At 40.4% G+C, this 21,281-nt stretch overlaps 1 long non-coding RNA gene across 1 annotated transcript; it reads left to right on the plus strand.

The window, feature by feature from the left end:
- The first annotated feature begins 1,314 nt into the window (after positions 1–1,314).
- LOC116474813 (uncharacterized) lies at positions 1,315–20,807 on the plus strand. The gene is made up of 4 exons (XR_004249757.1): positions 1,315–3,977; positions 5,027–5,117; positions 9,881–10,004; positions 20,150–20,807. It is a non-coding gene; the product is annotated as an uncharacterized LOC116474813 (long non-coding RNA).
- Positions 20,808–21,281: the final 474 nt, after the last annotated feature.

Raw genomic sequence — 21,281 nt, forward strand, 5'->3', positions numbered from 1 at the left:
GCTTGGGGTAGCAGTCTGGAGTGGACATACTGGTTTGGGGTCATTAGCACTTTGGTTGTGGGTTAAAACTATGGATGTGGATGAATTTGGCTGCGACAAAGGTGAGTGAGACAGGAAGGCTGAAGGTGGAACCCTGAACAATACCTGGTGGAGAATGGCCAGAAAGATAAGGGAAAGAGATAGATGGGTTGGAGATGTAGGAAGAGAACCAATAGATTACCCTAGAGTTTAGTTGAGGAAGGAAAGAATGGTTAGAAATGCAAATGCTGCTGAAAGTTCCAGCAATATGAACAATCAAGAAACTGTTATTGTATCAGCTTAAATGTCACTTCCCAGAGAGACCTTCCATGACCATTACATACTAGTGAACTGGAAATGAGAAAACAGAAAGAATGAGAAGACTCCAATCTGTAGAAACTTGGCTGTGAAGGCTAAAAGAGCAAAAGGTACAGTGTGAAGATAAGGTTAAAGAGCAGCTTTTTATTTTGCTAGTTTTTAGGGCTGTAGAGATGAATCTGTTCATATTATGAAAGAGTTGGTCTCATGGAGCAGAAGTTAAAGGCACATGAGAGGAAGGATAGGATCCAGAGTCTGGTAGCCGGATAGCAGAAAAGAGGGGATGGGCTGGTTCTGGCCCTGCCGTGAGCTGCATGGAGGAGAGGAGACAGTGTAGATCCAGGGAAATGTGGGTGTGGGAGAAAGAAGTTGGAAAAATTCACTTCTAATTGTCTCCAACTTCCCCATAAAACAAGAAGTAGGGGTGGTGGCTTGAAGAGAAAAATGATTTGTAGCCTCTAGAGGAATAAAAGGAGGAGCTAGCTAGATGGTAAACTTCTTGAGGGAAGAGATTTTTTCTACCTTTTCACTCCTGAATCCTCAGCATCTGGAATAGTGCTTAGCATATGAGTCCACATGAATGAATAAACGAATGTTGTTTGGGTTATCAATTGCTATATAACAATCCCCCCCTACCTGTGGGGTGATAGTGGTAGGGGAAGGGGGAACTTAGTGGCTTAAAAGAACAATGACCTATCATTTATCACATTTCTGTGTATCCACCAGACAGTTCTCTGGTGTCACATAGTGACAGCTTGGGTGCTGGAAGGTGCTGGCTGAAATAGCCTCACTTGCCAGGCTGGCTTTGGATGCAGCCACTGGCTGGGAGCTCAGCTGACACTGTTGGCTAGGACCCTTGGTTCCCTTCTTGTGGGCCTCTTCATGTGGCTGCTTTGCCTCCTCAGAATGGAGGCTGGCTTCCAAAAACGAGTGTCCAACATGGCAAAGACTTCCTAACAGCCATCTTGAGGATGGCAAAACAGAGACCTGGAAGGATGCAGCCTCCCAAAACAGGACAGCCTACCTCTTAACTTCTCTTACATGCAACACAAATAACCTGCTGTATTGTTGAAGCCACTGCTTTTTCTTGTCAACTGAAGAAGGATGAAGTCACAAATTTGGAAAGGAGAGCTTTATTTCTCATAAAGCGTTGCAGCCTGCAGGCAGCCATTCTGATAAGCTGGCAAGCGTAACCTCCAGTCAGAAGCCAGAAATAGGCTCTTGATAGTGGGAAGAATAAGACAGAGATATATGCTGAGCAGGGTGGCCAAATATATATATTTGACAGTTATAGGAGGAGCTATGAATATTCACAAATGGGAGGCATGGGCATGTGTAGAGGACTAACATGAATACAACATGTGTCCCATGTTCACTTTGGGGTGGAGACCTAACATTTAAATGTATTACAATTAGGCCCTATACATCCAAGGTGAAACAGAGCACACAAAGGCCCTCTGCACAGCATCCATAGATGGCCAGAACCACTTTGTGGTTGGCGGTCTCTTATCAGGAAAGAATGCTGATCATTTGTTGTGTCAAAACCACAAAAGGGAGGTTGGTTGAATTGAGCAGTGGAACAAGTCCTTCCAAAGGGCTAGTTTTTGTTTAACGCTTAGGAAAGAAAGCCTAATAGTGGTTAGTGAGGGAGGGAGTATAACAAGGCATGTCCAACCTTCTGTACCATCATGGCCAGTTTTTAAGGTTTTTCTGGGATCCCCTTGGCCAAGTGGGGAAGGATCCATTCAGTTGGTATGGCATTTAGGATTTTATTTTTATTTATCAATCTCATTTTGTTTTTACATTAAATGTAGCCAAACCTAATTTGAACTACTATACTTAAGAAGAAGAGAGCAGAACTCAGGGTTTTACTATAGCCAAGAAAAACAATGTGGCTCAGTCAATACTTCTTATTTCTACCAAACAAGTGTTCATTTTTGTTATGAACATTTTATAATACCTATTTTACTCTCCTAAAAATAAAATCACAGATACTATTGCCTATAGATATAAATAATTGTAAATAATTGAACACACACACACACATTGCCTTAACAATAGGAAGGAGGATAAATAAAAGGAAAGTAAGTCAGCATAAAATGACATATAATTTAACATGTAAATACTGGAGTATGAGCATCCCAGGAGACTTAAAGAAGTTGTCAGGAGCCAGCACTTTCATACAGTGAATAGGCTTGCATTTAAGGGAAGTAAGAAAGCACATTTAAGAATGTCAGGTAGGACACTCACAAAGAATGTGGAGTGGGAAACTGGACTGTCTGACACACGACAGGACATATGGCATTGCTGTCCATTAAGTGCCAGTAGAACCTCCCAATCATTGTCACAACAAAAATTGCCCCACAAATTTCCAGACTGAAGCCAGTAGCCAGTCCTATTTGAAGCCTGTGGTCTAAGTGGGCTAGAAACACCTGGGCTCTCTCCTTGGCACAGAGCCTTGACGGTGGCCCCTTCCTTCCTGAGGCCAAGGCCCAGACTGCCTGTCTTAATAGCTCTTAGTTTTGTCTCTTTCTGCTCTAATCTCCACTTAGGAATGCCAGATTTAGCAATAAAATTCAAGAATTCCTGGTTAAATTTGAATTTCAGATTAAACTATGAGTAATCGTTTAAGTATGTCCCAAATCTTGCATGAGACCTACACTAAAAAAAAAAAAGAAAAAAAATTGATTTAACTGAAATTTGAATTTAGCTGGAACACCCTATATTTTACTTGACAACCTTACTCCCAGTACACATTGTTCCCCTCAGAACTTCAAGCAAACCTATCTTAAGGGGTATCAATTCAGCCAGGAGACTTTAAGACCTACGGGCATAATGCAGAATTTCCCAAAATGGGTTCCACGGAGTACTTCCATGAAGTGCTCAGTAGGAAAAAGGAGGCAGCCTACCTTAACTCCTCTTAGAGATTCAAAATACCGTGCATATCTCCTAGGAAAGCTTAAGTGGGTCCTGCCCTTACATTTAATACTTAACCTGGTATTTCCCAAACCATTTCATCTAGCACCTGCTCACTGTCCCAAACACCAGTGGTCCAGGGAACACACCATAGGAGGCAGGTTTGAGGAAACTATTTCTGGAGGCCCAAACTAATCTCATGTGGCCACACTCCTGCTGTGGTTACTATGACTCTCTAGGCCTCAGTTTCTCATCAGCAGAAGGGTGGAGTTGAATGCAATTAGCTTGAAGGTCCCTGGAGTTTATGAAATCTGGAGATTCCACTTTCATGCACTGCCTTTCCTCAGAGCTCTGTCCCATTATTGCCAAGAGCCACCTCAAGCCAAACTCAAAAGTTGGAGCAAACCAAAGGTTCAAAGCTCACATAGTGCATGAACTGTCTCCAGGAGCCTGAATTCTCCATCCTATTTTTAGATCTGATCCATCTCAGGCCCAGCAGATGCCATAGTGATGATCACTGTAATTTCATGGGAAAGATAAAGGAAACCCAACAATAACAACAATAATTCAGCAGCCTAGCAGATGCCAGATCTCATTTGTGCTTCTCCCATAGCATGACTGATGATACACACTATCAGGGCAAAAGAATGTTCGTCTGTGGCAAAAGACCTTTAGCACATTTCCTGTGACCTCCAATTTGCAGCAAGTTGAGTTCCAGTTGGTGGGTAAGTTAGCTTGTGTCTTCTCATAACACATTTCCCGCAGAAATGTTCGACATAGTCTAGACTTCCTGGAAGGCCCCTTCCTCAAGGCCCATTTAATCCATGATAAAACTATAGTTCAAGGACTACTCTCAAAGGCTCAACATGGGAAGGCATCCATTTTGTCCCCTTCTCTCCCGTTTTTTCTCCGTTGCTTTACAGCCCCTTTTATCCTCCAGGCCTCCCACCCATCAGTCGCTTTACTAGTCCACCAAAGAAAGAATTTTCTACCAACAAATATAATAATTTTTGCAGTAAGAGGGAGAAGACCACACAAATGATCATTCTTCAGCATTTAAGGGACCCCCCACCTCTACCCCCAGAGTGGTGTTGGTCAGTAATTCATACATAAGGAACATGCAGGTGTGAAGTTCTGGAGTCAAAACCTGCATTGCCTGAATGCAAGCAAGCAAATCTCTGCTTTAAACGCATAACATGGGAGAGTCAATGTGTTTTCATCTATGATGGCAATGGAGGCACCAGATTGAGCATAAATGGGGCCCTCTGTGAAGATGCACGTGTCTGGGTGTGTCTCTGTTGAGGGGCAGGACCTCCCAGACAACTGGTGGATCAGAGGCCCTGGGGCAGCACAGTGCTTGTCCAGAATGGTGGTTCTCAAAACGTGGTCCCTAGAGCAGTAGTACCAGAATCATCTGGGGATTATTTCGAAATGTAAAATCTTAAACCCCACCCCAGAGTTACTCAATCAAAAAGCCTGGATAGCACCCAGAAATCAGTGTTTTAATGAAACCTTCAGGTGACTCTAATGCATGCTGAAGTTTGAGAACCACTGGTGTAGAATGTGGATCCTCCTACCTTAATTTTTTAACTGCACTGCATAGAAAGAAGGAACTACAGGCAGAAGGAGGAGGATATGTTCTCACAGGGTTTTGCATGACCTGGCAGCATGTTCATGGCTACCCAGGAGGCAAAGGTGATGGAATAGGGGAGGCAGTGTTGCTTCAGCCTGGTGAGAACTCCAGAAAGTACAGCCATTCGTTGGTACCCTGCAGGTTGCTGATGTGGCCACTAGAAAAAGGTGACCCCTCCATTCCTTGGCATGGATATTTAGACTCTCAAGAATACCACTGAAGCCATGCAGAGGTGAGGTGAGGGCACAGCCACCCTCAGATGGCATCTTGATCCCCAGCTATGAAACCCTGAACAGGAGAGCATAAAGGAACTGTTCCTGAGGGTGCACGAGATCCCACTAGAGAGTATCCAACACTGGGTGAGACTTTGATGGAGCTGGAGCTTCTGGGCCATGCATTGGTGGTAAGGGGTGGGGGGTGTGCAGGGGTGGGGGGTGTGCAGGGGTGGGGCGTGTGAGGGGTAGGAAGATGTGCAGGGGTGGGGGTGTGCAGGGATAGGAGGGTGTGCAGGGGTGGGGGGTGTGCAGGGGTGGGGGGTGTGCAGGGGTGGGGGTGTGCAGGGGTAGGAGGGTGTGCAGGGGTGGGGGTGTGCAGGGGTGTGGAGGGTGCAGGGGTGGGGGGTGTGCAGGGGGGGGGGTGTGCAGGGGTGGGGGTGTGCAGGGGTAGGGGGGTGTGCAGGGGTGGGGGGTGTGCAGGGTTAAGGGGGTGTGCAGGGGTGGGGGGTGTGCAGGGGGTGGGGGGGTGTGAGGGGGTGGGGGGTGTGCAGGGGTGGGGGGTGTGCAAGGGTGGGGGGTGTGCAGGGGTGGGGGGTGTGCAGGGGTAGGAGGGTGTGCAGGGGTGGGGGCTGTGATATTTTGGCTATTCCCGTTAATATAATCCTGTTAGAGTGGGGAAGCTTGAGTTACAGGTGAAACAGAAATTCATCCTTAGTGTAGGGTTTAGCACACCAAAAATTTCACCTCTCTCTGCTGAGTCTGGTATATACACCAAGCAGAGAAAAATTGGATTTAAAAGCAAAGAGAGATAGACCATCCTTCCTCCTCAGCTTTCTCTTTCTCTTTCACTCTCTCTCTCTCTCACACACACACACACACACACACACACACACACAGAGCATGTATGCACACTCACATGCACAGGTCTGCATGGCACATTGCAGTAAGTAATTCCCAAGTGCTTCCTGGCTGACAATGAAAGCCTGCTTGCCCGAACAGCAATCAAATCCGCAGCCTGCCCTGATAATTGCCCCATCAACTTTAGCCCCAGTAAAATAAATGAGCCATTCAAAGATTTCTGGAAACTTCAGTCCTAGCAACACCTCCTCAGATACAGTGGTTTGGCAGTTTGGGGTCTCCTTGTGCTCTCACAGAAAGGATATCAAATTTCTGACCACTTTCCCTGTGGTTGAACTATTTCTCCTCCTTTGAAGATCATAATTTCTGAAACATTGGCGTCTCCCTTTTCTTTCCTACTTGTTTATCCTCTTGTAACTTGAAGGCTCTGAAGGCCAAGTCATAGAAATTGTTAATTGCACTCTTGGATTTTGTTAAACAAAAGAACTGGTGGTGGCTCTCACTGGGGCTGCCAGAAAATACTGCTTATTTGGCTAGGCATGGCTAGAGCCCACACTAAATGTCACCTCCTCTATGGAGCTATCTCCTTCTCACAATGTCAGCTTAACTCTCATTACTCTTAAGCTACTGAGTATCTGGGCATTTCATTCTTCAGAAAGTTTTTCCAGAAAATTAACTTTTGTGGGGGAAATCACGTGCTATATTAATTCACCCCAGACACTATCAGTTTCAAAGTGAAATCTCCAGGCATTAGTCAATACTGGCTCTTTGTAAGTGTTTCACATCTCCCAGGGCATCAAGAGATCAGACTCAGTGAGACAAGGATGTAAAATTCTTGTCAGTGTTTCAGTGCCCACTATTTCTTGTCTCCTGTTGCTTTGTGCCACTGGATCCTGTAATACAAGCCTTGTCTTGCCTGCTATCTTTCTTCACTGAATTTCCTATACCAGGTATCAGGAAAGTCAAAGAACACAAATATTTTCTAATGCCAACATCTGCTTAGAGCCCTGTTCAGAAGACCTGTCAGAGAACCCAAAGCAAAAAAAATCTCCTTCCTGTCATCTGCCTTTCAGTCATTTGGTGAGGAGTCCTTAATGCTGGAAAAGTAACTCAATGAAATGGAGCCAGAGGGAGAGAGCAAGTGAGCCACGTTCACTGTAGAGTTCACAAACTTCAGGTACGAACCTGAAGACCCCAGAGTTGTAGTAAGCAGCAAAGACCCCCTGCAGATGCAACCTACACCATCTCCCAACCATGGGACTGGTAGGCCATGTGTGCATTCCAGGCCCCTTTATGTCAGGTCAGACTGCTTTAGTCCTGCCATGGAAATAAAGCCCTAAACTAGGATCAGGTGTCTCCTGTCAAGACCAAAATACAAAATTAGTAACAATGGCTCCTTTGGTGTTCTGGAAAGGAAAGGCTGTTGGCACAGCTCACCCATCTCCTTTTGTGAGGGACATTGCTCCATCTTCCCTGTTTCCCCTTCTTTCCTCCCCTTGTACTGCATGATAAACAAACCAAGTGGTATCTTCCGTTTCACGTTGAATGAGCTCTCTTATCCCCATGTATTGATATCACTGACATTTGATTCTGAGGTACTGCAATAGGTGATAAACAGCTATACCTTTTATAGAGGATCTAAAAAGAAAGGACAGTAAGAATAAGTAGGCTCATTGTTGATAAGGTCTGCAGGTGCCTCCTGGCAAGGTAGCCTGTCCACCAGGATACTTTGCTTCCCTTACAAATGGCCTTGCCAATCTGGCACGGCACAGTAACAGAAGTGGGGGAGGTGGGGTAGATGGGGTTTTCATGTTTGAGAGACTTTAATTTAAAATTGGCTAACATGTTGTTCCTCAATTGAAAAGTTTTCTGGCCTGGTATCAATAACAGTAAAGTTAAGTAATGAGCTGGGTTCTCTATGTTTATCTTTATAATCAATCTTAATTATATTTTGTTTATTCATGATCTCATGTAACCAAGTGGTAAGATACACAAATCCTTTGCTTTCAGCCCAATAATGGAAATAGTTCTCAAATAATGAATATTTACAGTTATGACTTTCCTGGCCCCATTTTGTAGAAACTAGTGTAGATCATTTCCTGTGGCAGAAAGCTTAACCTCATAAGTAAAGAAGTGAGCCCTGAGCCCCAAATATGCCATGATTTCTACCCTTAAACTGTTTCGCTGGAAGGCCTTGTAGAGTCATAGGAAGGACCTGGACTTCAGAGTTAGATATGCTGGATTTGAATCCCAGCTCTACAACTCACTGACTTTGTAAGTCTGGGCATGCTGTTTGACCTCTGTAAAAGTCAGTTTCCCTATCCATAAAATGGGGGCAGTAATATCTATCTTGTGAGAATTTAATTATCTAGTTTATGTTAAATTCCAGACATTCTCTCATCAACTATTGCACTTCTTGTACATCAATTCTATTCTATACTTTTCTCTGTTCTATATTTTAATTTGTTTTGTCAATGAACATTGAACAGGTAGGAAGCTATATGCTTAGAAACATTTTCCATATAACCCCTTAGGTTACAAGAGAAGAGGCTTCCTAATTTTAATAGGTTCCTAAACTTAATAATTCTGTTCCCTTCCATTTGCTATCAGTTGGCTCTTGAATATATATGCCCAAACCAGACCTCTCCTCTAAATGCCAGACTCAGTATATCCAATGATCTCTTTAACATCTCAATTGGATGTATAATTGGCACCTCACACTTAAATATTCAAAAAGAAACTTCTGCTCTTCCTTTTTAGACCTGCGCCTCTCACAGTCCTCCCCATCTCAACTAATAGCAACTTCATCCCTCCACTGCTCAGGCCTAAAACATTAGATTTCTTCTGAATGCCTCTCTTTCTCTCATACCCCACATGTAATCTACCAACAAGTCCTGTTGGCTCAACCTTCAGCAGAATCTAAAGCCATCTCACATCTTCACTGCCATCCTAATTTAAGCCACCATTATTCTGTCACTGAATAATTCTATCCTAACAGATCTTTCTGCTTCCGTACTCTGTTCCCAATCTCTTCCCAACACCATAGTCAAAGAAATCCCTTTAAAGCCTAATCGTATCATGGCATTCCAAATGGCTTTCCATCTTATTCAAGTGAAAGCCAAAGTCATTACATATAGCTTTCAATGTCCTATTTGATCTACACCCTCTGACATACCCCCCAGTGTGGCTTATTCTGCTCTATCTGATGCTGGGTTTCTAGCCACTTTCTCCGAACTCACCAGGTACATTCCTAACTCAGGCTCTTGTACATACTGTTCCATCTACCTGAAACATCTTCATCAGATATGTGCACGCCTCACTTTCTCACTTTATTTCAGATCTTTACTCAAATACTCCATTTCCAATCAGAACTTCCCTGCCCACTCTATTCAAAATTATAACCTGTTCACCAATCTCTGGAGTCCATTTCATATCTCTTACTTGCTTGCTTTATTTTTTTCCCATAGCCCTCATCACTATGTGAAGATTATGTGTTCGACTTGTTTGTTTTATTATTAGTCTCCTCTCATTAGAATGTTAGCTCTATGAGGTCAAGGGTATTTTTTTTTCTATGTCCCCATCACATATTAGGTGTTCAGTAAACATTTTTAACAAATTGAACTGGTGAATGAAATCCTCAGGGTTTCTTCCTGGTTCACTCCATACATTTTTTACTTGTTCCTTTATACTTCCCCATAGACTTTTGCTTCTAGCCAAATTAGAATAACAGAGAACTAATTTATCCTTACATCTTATAATTATGGTCACCAAAGCTATCAAGTTATAATCCCTGAACTTGTAAATAAGAATTTATTTGGGAAAGGGGTATTTGTAGATGTAATTAAGTTGAGGATTTTGAGATGAAGAGATTACCCTGGATTATCTGGGTAGACCCTTAATGGAATTATAAGTGTCCTTCCAGGATAGAGGCAAAGGGAGATAACACAAACACTCAGAGGAAAAGATGATGTAAAAACAGAGGCAGGGATTAAAGTGCAGTGACCTCAAGTCCAAGAGTGCCAAAAAAGCCACAGAAGCTGGAATAGGTAAGTACTGGATTATCTGCCACTTCCTTTGGAGGAAATGTGGCTCTGCTAACATCTTGAGTGTAGATTTTTGGCCTCAATGGCTGTGAGAAAATATATTTCTGTTGTTTTAAGCTATTCAGTTTGTGGTAATTTGTTATAGTGGCACTAGGAAACAGACTCTTTTTAAATAACTTAACAAGGTCCTAGAACAAAGTTCAAAAACATATAAAGAAATATGAAATATCCAGCACTCATAAAAAGGTAAAATCCACACTGTCTGTCATCCAATGAAAAATTACAAGTCATGCAAAAAATCAGAATTAAAACTCATAATGAGGAGAAAAATCAGTGACTTGAAACTGACCCAGAAATTATATAGATGATAGAATTAGCACATGAGGAAATTAAAATAGTTAATACTATATTTTATGTGTTCACAAAGTAAGGGAAAGCATGAGCACAAGTAGGAGAGATATGAAAGATATGTAACTTTGGAAATGATGAATACAATACTTAATATGAAACATATACCATATAAAAACAGACTAGACACTGTAGAGTAAAAGATCAATAAACTTGAAGACAATAATAGAAACTATCTAAAACAAAACAAGGTAAGAATAAAGACCAAACAAAATGAACAATAACAACAACCTCAAGAAACTTAATATACATGCAACTGGAGATGGCTCAGAGGGGTACAAGTTTGGGGGGTGAGGGTGGACAGAAAAAATAGTTGAGAAAAGAAACAAATTTAACAAAAAGCATAAACTGATAGATCCAAGACACTCAACAAACTGAAAACACAAAGAACATAAAGAAAACTACACTAAGGCACATTAGAATCAAATTGATTAATACAATTGGGAAAGAGAAAACCTTAGAAGCAGCCAAAGAAAAAAGACACATTATGTACAGATAGCCAAAGAGAGGGATGACAGCAGATTTCTCTTTAAAAACAATGGAAGCTCAAAGGCATTGAAACATTTTCTTTAAAGTATTGAAAGGAAAAAAAAATCCTTTCAAGTAGAATACTATATCCAGTGACTAGATCTTCCCAAAACAGAGGGAAAATAAAGAATTTTAAATTTATAAATCCTAAAAGAATTCATTAGCAGCAGATCTGCTGTACAATAAATATTAGAATATTGCAGACAAAAGGAAAATAATGCCATATGGAAACGTGGATCTATGTAACAAATAGTACTAGATAATAAACTCATGGGTAAAATATAAAATACTTTTTCCTTATTTAAAAACTCTCTTGGCCGAGTGCAGTGGCTCACACCTGTAATCCCAGCACTTTGGGAAGTCAAGGCAGGCAGATCACGAGGTCAAGAGATGGAGACCATCCTGGCCAATATAGTGAAACCCTGTCTCTACTAAAAATACAAAAATTAGCTGGGCGTGGTGTCATGTGCCTGTAATCTCAGCTACTCAGGAGGCTGAGGCAGAAGAATCACTTGAACCAGGGAGTCAGAGGCTGCAGTGAGCCAAGACTATGCCACAGCACTCCAGCCTGGCAATAGAGAGAGACTCTGTCTCAAAAAATAAAAAAAATAAAAAATAAAAACACACCTCTTTGAAAAGCTGGTTGACTGTTTAACGGCATTCGAGAAAACCAGTGCACTAAACACAACTACAACCAAGGACCCTCACAGAATCCACTTTACTGTGGACTGTAAAGCTGTCTCTTCCAGAGCAAGTGCTGGGTATCCATGACTGCAAGACCTGAAGATGGATTACATCCCAGGACTCTTTGCAGACACTCCCCAGTGTCATCCTGGAGCCTGGTAGCTCTGATGGGTGGCTAAACCCAGAAGAGCAATAACAATCACTGTAGTCTGGCTCTCAGGAAGCCCCATCCCTAGAGAAAGGGAAGAGCACCACACCAACAGAGCACGCTGTGGAACAAAAGAATCTGAACAGCAGCCATTAAGTCACAATCTTTCCTCTGACATAGTCTACCCAAATAAGAAGGAACCAGAAAAACAATTCTGGTAATATGACAAAACAAGGTTATTTAACACCCCCAAAAGATCACACTAGCTCACAAGCAATGGATCCAAACGAGGAAGAAACCTTTGAAATGCCAGAAAAAGAATTCAGAGGTCAATTATTAAGCTACTCAAAGAGGCAACAGAGAAAGGTAGAAACTAACTTAAAGAAATTTTGTAAAAAGTGCAGGATATGGACAAAAAATTCTCCAGAAAAATAGCGTAAATAAAAAACAACCACAACTTCTGGAGATGAAAGACAAGCAAACAAGTAGAAGGAAGAACTTCAGAACTCAAAGACAAGGCTTTCAAATTAACCCAACAAAGACGAAGAAAAAAGATTTTTTTTTTAAAAAAATGAACAAAGCCTCCAAGAAGTATGAGATTACGTTAAACAACCAAACGTAAGAATAACTTGTGTTCCCAAGGAAGAAGAGAAATCTAAACGTTTAGAAAACATATTTAAGGGAATAATCGAGGAAAACTTCCCTAGCTTTGCTAAAGGCTAGACATCCAAGTATAAGAAGCTCAAAGAACACCTGGGAAATGTATTGCAAAAAGTTTATAACCTAGGTACATAGTCTTCAAGTTATCTAAAGTCAAGATAAAGGAAAGAATCTTAAGAGTTGTGAGGTAAAAGCATCAGGTAACCTATAATGGAAAAACAATCAGATTAACAGTAGATTTCTCAGCACAAACCCCACAAGCCAGAAGGGATTGGAGTTTTATTTTTAGCTTCCTTAAACAAGACAATTATCAGTCAAGAATTTTGTATCCAGTGAAACTAAGCTTTATAAATGAAACAAGGAAAGTCTTTTCCGGACAAAAAAAAATGCTGAGAGAATTTGCCACTACCAAGCCAGCACTACAGAAACTGCTAAAAGGACTTGTAAAACTTCAAACAAAACCTCGAGATACACCAAAATAGAACCCCCTGAAAACATAAATATAACAGGGCCTATAAAACAGTAACACAATGAAAAAAAAAAATGCAAGATATTCAGGCAACAACTAGCATGATGACTAGAATAGTACCTCACATCTCAATACTAATGTTGAATGTAAATGGCCTCAATGCTGGGTCAACAATGAAAGCAAGATGGAAATTAAAAAATTATTTGAACTAAATGATAATAGTGACACAACCTATCAAAACTTCTGGGATACAGCAAAAGCAGTGCTAAGAGGGAAGTCCATGGCTTAAAATGCTTACATCGAAAAAGCTAAAGAGCACAAATAGACAATCTAAGGTCACACCTCAAGGAACTAGAGAAACAAGAAAAAACAAAACCCAAACCTACGGAAGAAAAGAAATAACAGCAATCAGAGCAGAACTAAATGAAATGGAAACAAAAACAACAACAAAAAATACAAAAGATAAATGAAACAAAAAGCTGTTTTTTTAAAGATAAACAAAACTGATCCACCATTAGCTAGATTAACCAAGAAAAGAAGAGAGATATAAATAAGTTCAATTAGAAATGAAACAAAGTATTACAACCGATACCACAGAAATACAAAAGATCATTCAAGGCTACTATGAACAATTTTACACACACAAACTAGAAAACCTAGAAGAGAAGATAAATTCCTGGAAATATACAACCCTCCTAGATTAAACCAGGAAGAAATAGAAACTCTGAACAGACCAATAACAATCAGTAAGATTGAAATGATAATTCAAAAATTGCCAACAAAAAAGAGTCCAGGAACAGATGGATTCCCACATGAAGTCTATCAGACATTCAAAAAAAAACTGGTACCAATTATATTGATACTATTCCAAAAGATAGGGAAGGAGGAAATCCTCCTTAAATCATTCTGTGAAGCCCTAATACCAAAACAAGGAAAAGACATAACAAAAAAAGTAAACTGCAGACCGATATCTCTGATGAACATAGATGCAAAAATCCTCAACACAATACTAGCTAACTGAATCCAATAGCATATCAAAAAGATAATCCACCATGATCAAGTGGGTTTCATACCAGGGAAGCAGGGATGGATTAACATATGCAAATCAATAAATGTGATACATTACATAAACAGAATTAAAGATAAGTACAATGTGATCATCTCAATAGATGCAGAAAAAAACATTTTATAAAATCCAGCATACCTTTATGATTAAAACCCTCAGCAAAAACAAATTCAAAGGGACATACCTTAAGGTAATAAAAGCTATCTATAACAAACCCACGACCAGCATTATATGTAACAGGGACAAGTTGAAAGCATTCCCCCTGAGAGTTGGAACAAGACAAGGATACCCACTTTCACCACTTCTATTCAACATTGTACTAGAAGTCCTAGCCAGAGCAATCAGACAAGAGAAAGAAATAAAGGGCATCCAAATCAGTAAAGAGAAAGTCAAACTGTCTCTGTTTGCTGATGATATGATCATATACCTAGAAAACCCTAAAGACTCCTCTAAAAAGATCCTAGAACAGGTAAATGAATTCAGTCAAGTTTCAAGATACAAAATTAATATACACAAATCAGTAGCCCTGCTATACACCAACAATGACCAAGCTGAGAATCAAGAACTCAACATCTCTTACAATAACTATAAAAACCTTAAAATATTTAGGAATATACCTAACCAAGGAGGTGAAAGACATCTACAAGGAAAACTACAAAACATTGCTGAAAGAAATCATAGATGACACAAACAAATGGAAACATACCCTATGCTCATGGATGGATAGATTCAATATTGTGAAAATACCATACTGCCAAAAGCAATATACAAATTCAATGCAATTCCATCAAAATACCACCATAATTCTTCACAGAACTAAAAAAAAAAATCCTAAAATTGTATGGAACAAAAAGGAGCCCACATATCCAAAGCAAGACTAAGCAAAAAGAACAAATCTAGAGGCATCACATTACCCAACTTCAAACTATATTATAAGGCCACAGTCACCAAAACAGTATAGGACTGGTATAAAAATAGGCACACAGACCAATGGAACAGAACACAGAACCTAGAAATAAAGCCAAATACTTACAGTCAACTGATCTTCTGACAAAACAAACAAGATGTAAAGTGGGAAAAGGACACCTATTCAACAAATGGTGCTGGAACAATCAGCAAGCCATGTGTAGAAGAATGAAACTGGATCCTCATCTCTCATCTTATACAAAAATCAACTCAAGATGGATCAAAGACTTAAATCTAAGACCTGAAATCATAAAAGTTCTAGAAGATAACATTGGAAAAATCCTTCTAGATATTGGCTTAGGCAAAGACTTCATGACCAAGAACCCAAAAGCAAATGCAAGAAAAATAATGATAAATAGATGGGACTTAATTAAACTAAAAAGCTTCTGCACAGCGAAAGAAATAAACAGCAGAGTTAACAGACACCCCATAGAGGGGGAGAGAATCTTCACAATCTGTATATCTGACAAAGGACGAATATCCAGAATCTACAAGGATCTCAAACTAATCAGCAAGAGAAAAGCAAACAATCCCGTCAAAAAGTGGGCTAAGGGCATGAATAGATAATTCTCAAAAGAAGATATACAAATGGACAACAAACAAATGAAAAAATGTTCAACATCACTAATGATCAGAGAAATGCAAATCAAAACCACAACGTGGTACCACCTTACTCCTACAAGAATGGCCATAATAAAAAAAATCAAAAAATAATAGATATTGGGATGGAACAGGGAACACTATTACACTGCTGGTGGGAATGTAAACTAGTACAACCACTATGGAAAAGAGTATGGACATTCCTTAAACAACTAAAAGTAGATGTACCATTTGATTAAGCAATCCCACTTCTGGGTCTCGACACAAAGGAAAAGAAGTCATACAAAAAAAAGACACTTGCGCATGCACGTTTATAGCAGCACAATGTGCTACTGCAAAAATATGGAACCAGCCCAAATGCCCATCAATCAATGAGTAGATAAAGCAAATGTGGTATGTATACATAGTGTATATATACACATACACACCATGGAATACTACTCAGCCATAAAAGGGAACAAAATAATGGCCTTTGCAGCCACCTGAATGGAGCTGGAGACCATTAATCTAAGCGAAGTAACTCAGGAATGGAAAACCAAACATCATATGTTCTCAATGATGTGTGGGAGCTAAGCTATGAGGATGCAAAGGCATAAGAACAATACTATGGACTTTGGGGACTCAGAGGGAATGGTGGGAGGGAGGTGAGGAGTAAACTACTACACACTAGATACAGTGTACACTGCTCCAGGGATGGGTGCACCAAAACCTCAAAAATCACCAGTAAAGAACTTTTCCATGTAACCAAACACCACCTGTTCCCCAAAAACTCACTGAAATTAATTCAAAATAAATAAATATACTGGATGCAGTGGCTCATGCCTGTAATCCCAGCACTTTGGGAGGCCAAGGTGGGTGGATCTCTTGAGGCCAGGAGTTTGAGATCAGCCTGGCCCACATTGTGAAACCCCGTCTCTATAAAAAATTTGGAAAAGGCCAGGCGCAGTGCCTTCACACCTGTAATCCCAGCAGTTTGGGAGGCTGAGGCAGGTGGATCACAAGGTCGGGAGATCGAGACCATCCTGGCTAACACAGTGAAACCCCGTCTCTACTAAAAATGCAAACAATTAGCCAGGCGTGGTGGCGGGCGCCTGTAGTCCCAGCTACTTGAGAGGCTGAGGCAAGAGAATGATGTGAACCCAGGAGGCAGAGCTTGCAGTGAGCCAAGATCGTGCCACTGCACTCCAGCCGGGGCGACAGAGTGAGACTGTCTCAAAAAAAAAAAAAAAAAATTAACCAGGAGTGGTAGTGCTTGCCTGTAATCCCAGCTACTTGGGAGGCCGAGGCAGGAGAACAGCATGAACCCAGGAGGCAGAGGTTGCAGTGAGCCAAGATTATGCCACTGCACTCCAGCCTGAGCAACAGAGCAAGACTCCATCTCAAAAATAAATAAATAAATAAATAAATAAATAAATAAATATCGGTTGACTGTTTGAATGAAAGATAATAACAATGTATTGGCTGGGCACGGTGGCTCACACTTGTAATCCCAGCACTTTGGGAGGCCGAGGTGGGCGGATCATGAGGTCAGGAGATCGAGACGACGGTGAAACCCCGTCTCTACTAAAAATACAAAAAAATTAGCCGGGCGTGGTGGTGGGCGCCTGTAGTCCCAGCTACTCCTAGAGGCTGAGGCAGGAGAATGGCGTGAACCCGGGAGGTGGAGCTTGCAGTGAGCCGAGATCACGCCACTGCACTCCAGCCTGGGCGACAGAGCGAGACTCCGTCTCAAAAAAAAAAAAAAATGTATTGAGGGATATATAACATGTAAGCATTAAATTATGACAATAGCACAAAGGCAGAGAAAGAGAAATTATACATGAAGGAATATGTTACTTGAAGCTAGGTTATGATAAATTAAAGTTATATGGTATAAAACCTAAAGCAAACACTAAAACAAAACCAACAACAAAAACCTATATGACAACAAAAACCAGAGAGCTAAGAAGCCACCAAAGGGGATAAAATGGAATAATTTAAAAAATGCAATCAATCTAATAGAAGGCAGGTAAGAAAAGAGAAAGGGAAGCAAAGAACAAATGAGAAAAATAGAAAACAAATGTAACACAATGGTAGATGGAAGTTCTACTATGTCAACAATCTCAATAAATTTAAATTGCCTGCACACCTTCATTAAGGCCTGAGGACATGTAAGTCACGTGCACTTGTGTCTTTAGAGCAGTTTCCAGATTTACCGCCTTGACTTCTTTCATTCAGGTTTGGTAATAGGCTATTTCGGGTTATGTGGAGCTGAGACACACTTGAGTATATTGTAAAGATATGAAGAGAAGTAAGCGAGGCAGGAAATGGTCATAACTCCCACATTGGCTGCTTTAAGGAAAACCTCAATATCTTTTAGAACAAAGTGGAAATTGCAAAATTGAAAGTCACAGAGAACACAATTACCATTCAGGAGAAAATACAGACCCGAACTTCTGGGGATCTTCTAACGCTCTGCTATTCTCTGCCTCAGCAATTACTGCAATGCTAATTTTCTATCACAGGTTCAGACTCAGGAGAGAGGTCCCAGCTGTATAACACAAGGCACTGTCTTACATAAAGTACTATATCAGTTAGGCTTAGCAGGAACCACACAACCCATGCCACATGGTACAATATAGTATATCAAATATGGGCAATTAATTATGGACCTGTGGGAAGACCCAAAAAGGCAAACAGCAAGGGACAATGAGGCCATCCAGAGAGCCAATATCTTGCCTAAGGCTGAAGAGACTCAAAGGAAAAAAGAGTTGTTACTAGAGCCCAGGAGCCCAGGCTGCCTAGGAAGCTTAGAATATGTAATTTGCAAAGGCCAGTCCCATGTTACTGAGAACAGAGAAAGAGAAAAGACACTAGATCTGAGAGTAAACACAAATAGGCAAATGACTAGCCTAGTTGCCTTACTGGGCAGTCTTAACACTAACCAATTAAATGTGGATCACAGGCCTATCACTGGTCTCTTGGTCTGGAAGGCTTTGAAAATCATGACTTTGACATGGAAATTTCCATATTCAAACTAATCTCAGATATGAAAATGGGTCTACATTTGGTTTAAAATCCTACCTTCTCTCTTTATGTAAGGAATTCTATTGGGATTTCTGGAAAGTAGTGTTTTTTTGTTTGTTTAGTTTTTTTTGTTTTTAACAATTCTCAGCAATGCTCACTGCTAAAATTGTATTTTCCATCCTATCCTGCCATGAGGCACATTATCAATTGCTCAATTATAGCTCAATAGCTTTCTCTTAGTTCTATACCTAAGGCAATACTTGTGGGTTTTGTTTTCGTGCCTCAGTATTTCAAAGACTGGGAGACTGATAGAATTCTGACTGTGACATCCTGCAGGATGCTACTATTGATCATGTAATATCTAACACACTCAGCTCCTTTTGTAGAGTGATTTTATGGTGTGAAGGTTATGACTCTGAGTGCTTTGCCATGTAGCTAGGCATTTGTGTGCAAGGGTTGGATTGCTTCCCAATGTTGGTCTGACAAAACATTTTACATAATCATCCTGAAAGAGCACCTTTTTTGTTTTGTTTTGTTTTTGCTTGGATAGTTCTTGGTTAAAAAGAAACCAATTCTTAATTTAGCCTTTTCATAGATTGTGAATCTCATTTAACTTAGATTTGTGTTTAATTTCGGCAATTTTTAAAAAGGGAAGACAAGGGATTTCTTCCTGTAGAATATGTTCTTGGTTAACATGTTCATAAAGACTTTCATTGATTTGTTCCTTTAACTGAATGGAAACAAGTTTAAAATCTCTAGTGTGAAATACTGCTGGCTTAGGGGTCACTAAAGTCTTCTCATCTGTGCTTTACTCTTCTCCACTAGAATATAAATTTCCTAAGGGCAGGGATATTGTGTTATTCACTGCCATATTGCCACTAGCTAGAATAATTCCTGACACAGAGTGAGTTATCTTATTTGTTGACTGAATTAAGCGATTAGCATCATTTAACTTAAAGAAACAAACCCTGTATAGTGACTGGGACACGAGCATCAAAAAATACAATGTGCAGTATGGTAGCTTCTTTAAGAAGATGGCACAGTGTATTAGGCCACTAAGGCTGTCATAACAAAATACCATAGGCTGAGTGGCTGAAACAACAAAAATTAATTTTCTCACAGTTCGGGAGGCAGGAGGTCCAAAATCAAGGTGCTGGAAAATCCAAGCCCTTGGTGTCTGGAGAGGCCTTTCTTTTTGGCTGGCAGATGCAACCTTCTCCCTCTGTTCTCACATGGCCTTTCTTCTGTGGGGGCAAAGCAGTGGGATGCGGAAGCTCTGGTTAGAGCTCCTCTTCTTATAAGGACACTAATCCTGTCAGATTAGGATCCCACTCTTATGACCTCATTTAACCTTAATTATCTCTGTACAGGCCCTGTTTCCAAACACAGTCACATTTGGGGTTAGGGCTTCAGCGTATACATTTTAAGGGGGCACGAGTACAACATACAGATTTGTTTGTTTTCTTCCTAGGAAATGTCTAAACTAGTGTGAGTCAAATCTATAGCACTTTGGAAAAATGGAACATTTAACTGCTAAAATTATTTTCTCTAATTGAATGTTCTCTTTATTTAAGCATTGTAGAGACTGAGGTTCAAAGGTTATTCTCCCAAAGTTACAGTGGCCTCTGAGGTGGTGGAGGGTGGCAGCAGGACAGTGAGCTGAGGGCCAACCCCTGTGCCCAAGTGTGCTGCTCTGCTCAACTGCATGTGCACCAGAGAACAGCCATTGTCTGCAGGCTGATTTGATCTGGAACCACAAATGAGTCTAGTTCTGGAATCTCAGACATATGCAGAACTACACCTTGTCTCCAGTTGCTACAAGTCAAGTCCACCTGTATGCAGACAGCTACAATTGTCTTGTAAAATCAGAAAACAGAGAACAGGGACAACAGTATTATCTATATTGACTATAGATTAATTATTCATTTGCATTGTCTTTTGTACTTATAAATATGAAATTTGTATATAAATGTGAGCGTGTTTTACAACATAAGATACAGATCTATATATATATCTCTGAAAGATTATTCTCTCTGCTCTTTGGCCTAAATTTCCAAATGGAATCATCCTGTGTACAGTAACCTGTGTCTGAAAATTTCTATCCACTTAGAGTAATGAAGGCATGGGGTCATAATAAGAGCAACAAAAAAGTTACACTTTACACTGTGAAAGACCGTCACCTTATTGTTCATTTACTTAAGTTTTTCATTTTGTTTTTGTTTTTTTTTAAATATATTTTGAAATGTTGAAGAGAATAAAAACTCAAGGCACATCTCATTTTATGTCTAATCTGTACAACTAAGAAGCAAAAACAGTCTGTCAGGAAGCCTTTCCCTGGGGATCTGGTTAATGTTTCCACGTTTCTCTAGAAATAAGTACCCTGATTTCAGAAATACACTGGCTTTCTAGTCTATACCAGATCGCACCAGTTAGCTCATTCACAAGCAACGGGTTATCAAAGAGGAAAAATCTTCCCTCTAGCATTTCAACATTCTTTTTCAGGGAGTTAGAGCCAGATATCTGATGTATCTGGAAAGAACCTTTCCTGGTTATAGCAAAATCAATTGTGTCCAAAGGTCTTGAATTTAGAGATAAATTAGGCACCTAACAGAGACTCATGGGGAAAAGTTTTCTCACTAGAAGTCCAGTAGAGAATAATTTTATTAATGATTTGCTCTACAGGCTACCATTTGTTCAAAGGGTCACCTAATTTTTTTTACTTTTGGTGAAATATACGGAAAAGTA

This window comes from Hylobates moloch, unplaced genomic scaffold (genome assembly GCF_009828535.3).
Source record: "Hylobates moloch isolate HMO894 unplaced genomic scaffold, HMol_V3 SCAFFOLD_2, whole genome shotgun sequence".
In the NCBI taxonomy this organism is placed as follows: Eukaryota; Metazoa; Chordata; class Mammalia; order Primates; family Hylobatidae; genus Hylobates; species Hylobates moloch.